The sequence below is a fragment of the Arachis hypogaea genome, chromosome 19 (genome assembly GCF_003086295.3).
Source record: "Arachis hypogaea cultivar Tifrunner chromosome 19, arahy.Tifrunner.gnm2.J5K5, whole genome shotgun sequence".
NCBI classification, from domain to species: domain Eukaryota; kingdom Viridiplantae; phylum Streptophyta; class Magnoliopsida; order Fabales; family Fabaceae; genus Arachis; species Arachis hypogaea.
This window is the reverse complement of record NC_092054.1, coordinates 104,448,923-104,453,022: the sequence shown is the minus strand read 5'-3', so window position 1 is coordinate 104,453,022 and position 4,100 is coordinate 104,448,923. Positions and strand designations below refer to the sequence as shown.

Here is a 4,100-nt window from a genome sequence, read left to right as displayed (position 1 = left end):
TGAATGCCAATAATGCTTGCGATGGACCAAAAGGCAATGTTAGTGGTCACGTTAGTGCCACTAATGTTGAAGTTAACGTGAACCATCTTGGGCTAGGGACGTTAGTGAAAAAGGTGATTGTCACTAACGTTCTCAAACCTACATTTTCATTTAATGTTAACGCCACTAACGTTCTAGCTAAAGTCCATGCCTACTTCACACTTTCTCTGCAAGTAAAGCTGAGCCCACTGAAGATTCCAAACTGCTTCAACTCAAGATCCAAAGGCCCATATCCAAAGACTTGAAGAGCCAACTAGAAGATCAGAAGAGTAGTATATATAGGAGTAGTTTTGAACTAGAGAAGAGAGCCTTTTGGCTATTAGGAGAACTACTCTCTGTATAATTTTACTTTCTCTGCACTTTTAGTTTTACTTGGAGAATGTATTTTCCATCTTTGTTTTCCATTCCTAGAGCTATGAACAACTAAACCCCTTTCATTAGGTTAGGGAGCTCTGTTGTAATTTGATGGATCACTAATAGTTTTCATTATTCTTCTTCTTTCTTTTCTCTTGATCTTACTAGAAAGCTTTCAATCTTCATCCAATTGGGTAGTTGTCTTGGAAAAGAAGCTATTCATACTTGCATCTCTTCGGAACCTTGGAAGAGGAATGAAGAGATCATGCTAGAAATGCTTTTTCATGTTGGACCAAATTGGGGTTTGGATGGATATAGTGACATATAATCCTACCAAAATTTTGATTTGGGAATACATGTGGTATAATCAGTGACCACACTTCATCTCTTCTCATGAGCAATTAGACCAAAGAATTGGCTATTGATCAAGATTTGAGAGATTGAATTACCAAGGAATTAGAATTCAATCACTTAAGATTGCCAAGGAGATCAATGAATGCATTAATTGAGGAAGAGATGAAAATGAACTTGATCCGGAGAATACAACGTCTCTTGAGCCCAATGAACTCCCCATTTCTGATCTTACTCATTCTCTTTACTTTCTACCATTTACTTTTATGTTCATCCTCCCGATTCCCCATTTAAGATTCTGCAATTTACTTTCCGTCATTTACATTCAGTCCTTTATTTCCAGTAATTACATTTCCTGCCATTTACTTTCTGCCATTTAATTTCCTGCAATTCTCCAATCAAATTCTATTTAGCTCAACTAGAACATTCCCTCAATTAAAGTTGCTTGACCAATCAATCCCTGTGGGATTCGACCTCACTCTATTGTGAGTTTTTACTTGACTACAATTTGGTATACTTGCCGAGGGAAATCTGTTGAGAGACAAGTTTCCGTGTATCAAGTTTATGGCGCCGTTGCCGAGGATTGATTTTGTATCAACAATGATTAAATTGGTGAATAACTAGATTGAGCATTTTTCTTTTGTTTGATTTAAATTCTGTTTGAGTAATTTACTTTCAGTTTTAGTTATTTTCTTCCCTTTGCCCCTACCCGTTTGTGGTATTCTCGTATTTGTTACAATTCAGTTCACTAACCCACTAACTGTTTAATATATTGCATCACTCACACTAACATCATTTTTAACAAGAATATTATCTATCTCCCTTTTGCTTTGGCCTTGTTGGTTATATGACAGGTAGAAGAAGTGGGGCTTCAACTTCTATTGATTCTGAACCTGAGAGGACCTTCCTTAGATTAAGGAGGAAAGCAAGAAGAAAGAGAGTTGTTGGTGCTGAGGAAGAGGAAGAGTACTTTGAACCAGACATGGATGAGAATATGAAGAATCATCATGAAGAAGAGGCTCACAACCATGGCAGAGAGGGTCCAGTGCGTCATGCTGGACAAGAAAGAAGAGTTCTAGGCTCTTATATCAATCCAAACCCAGGAAACTATGGAAGTAGCATCCAAAAGCCAACCATACATGCCAATAACTTTGAACTAAAGCCACAGCTCATCACCCTGGTTCAGAACAACTGTTCATTCGGAGGAAGTGTCCAAGAAGACCCTAATCAACATCTGACCACATTCCTGAGGATATGTGATACTATGAAGTCTAATGGTGTTCATCCTGACACCTATAGACTGCTTTTGTTTCCCTTCTCACTCAAGGACAAAGCATCCAAATGGTTGGAATCCTTCCCAAAGGAGAGTTTAACAACTTGGGAAGATGTGGTGAACAAATTCTTGGCGAGGTACAAACCTTCAGGCAACAAGATGGTGAAACTCTCTATGAAGCATGGGAGAGGTTTAAGGACTTGACAAGAAGGTGCCCGCCAGATATGTTCAATTAATGAGTGCAGTTACACATTTTCTATGAAGGTCTTTCTTATGAATCAAAGAAGGTAGTAGACCACTCATCTGGGGGATCTCTGAACAAGAAGAAGACCATAGAAGAAGTCATAGATGTCATTGAGACTATAGCGGAGAATGACTACTTCTATGCTTCTGAAAGAGGCAAAACTAGAGGAGTAATGGAGCTAAATAACGTGGATGCATTGTGATGAGCGGATAATTTATACGCTTTTTGGCATTGTTTTTAGTATGTTTTTAGTGCAATCTGGTTACTTTTAGGGATGTTTTCATTAGTTTTTATGTTAAATTCACATTCCTGGACTTTACTATGAGTTTGTGTGTTTTTCTGTGATTTCAGGTATTTTTTGGCTGAAATTGAGGGACTTGAGCAAAAATCAGACTTTCCAGGGTAGACATCCAATTGCGCTTCCAATTGCGTTGGAAAGTAGACATCCAGGGCTTTCCAGCAATATATAATAGTCCATACTTTGCCCAAGTTTAGACGACGCAAACTGGCGTTCAACGCCAGCTCTCTGCCCAATTCTGGAGCCCAGCGCCAGAAACAAGTTGCAAAGTGGAGTTCAACGCCCAAACTGGCACAAAAGCTGGCGTTCAACTCCAAGAATGACCTCTCCACGTGTAGACTTCAAGCTCAGCCCAAGCACACACCAAGTGGGCCCCGGAAGTGGATTTATGCATCAATTACTTACTTCTGTAAACCCTAGTGACTAGTTTAGTATAAACCCTATTGTATTAGAAATCCTGAGTTTTATCTTCGGATCATAGAAGTCTTGGTTACTCCGGTTCCCCTCTGGGGCCGAGACCAATGAATTCCATTATCACTTATGTATTTTCAACGGTAGAGTTTTTGCACTCCATAGATTAAGGTGTGGAGCTCTGCTGTTCCTCAAAGATTAATGCAAAATACTACTGTTTTTCTATTCAATTCAACTTGTTCCGCTTCTAAGATATTCATTCGCACTTCAACCTGAATGTGATGAACGTGACAATCATCATCATTCCTTATGAACGCGTGCCTGACAACCACTTCCGTTCTACCTTAGATTGAATGAGTATCTCTTAGATCTCTTAATCAGAATCTTCGTGGTGTAAGTTAGATTGATGGCGGCATTCATGAGAATCCGGAAAGTCTAAACATTGTCTGTGGTATTCCGAGTAGGATTCAGGGATTGAATGACTGTGACGAGCTTCAAACTCACGAGTGCTGGGCGTAGTGACAGACGCAAAAGGAGGGTGAATCCTATTCCAGCATGATCGGGAACCTCAGATGATTAGCCGTGCTGTGACAGAGCATTTGGACCATTTTCACAAGAGGAGGGGAAGTAACCATTGACAACAGTGATGCCCTTGCATAAAGCCAGCCATGGAAAGGAGTAAGACTGATTGGATGAAGACAGCAGGAAAGCAGAGATTCAGAGGAACGAAAGTATCTCTACACGCTTATCTGAAATTCTCACCAATGAATTACATAAGTGTTTCTATCCTTCGTTTATTATTTATTTTTGAAAACTCCATAACTATTTTATATCCGCCTGACTGAGATTTACAAGGTGACCATAGCTTGCTTCATACCAACAATCTACGTGGGATTGACCCTTACTCACGTAAGGTTTATTACTTGGACGACCCAGTGCACTTGCTGGTTAGTTGTATCGAAGTTGTGACAAATTATGAATTGAGATTAGAGCACCAAGGTTTTGGAGCCATTACCAGAGATCACAATTTCGTGCACCAAGTTTTTGGCACCGTTGCCGGGGATTGTTCGAGTTTGGATAACTGACGGTTCATCTTGTTGCTCAGATTGGGTAACTTTCTTTTCGTTTTC

The 4,100-nt window shown here is 39.8% G+C and overlaps 1 non-coding gene across 1 annotated transcript; it reads right to left on the bottom strand.

The window, feature by feature from the left end:
• Positions 1-2,139: 2,139 nt before the first annotated feature.
• On the bottom strand, positions 2,140-2,244 carry LOC112781262 (small nucleolar RNA R71). The gene has a single exon (XR_003192048.1). It is a non-coding gene; the product is annotated as a small nucleolar RNA R71 (small nucleolar RNA).
• Between the last annotated feature and the right edge of the window lie 1,856 nt (positions 2,245-4,100).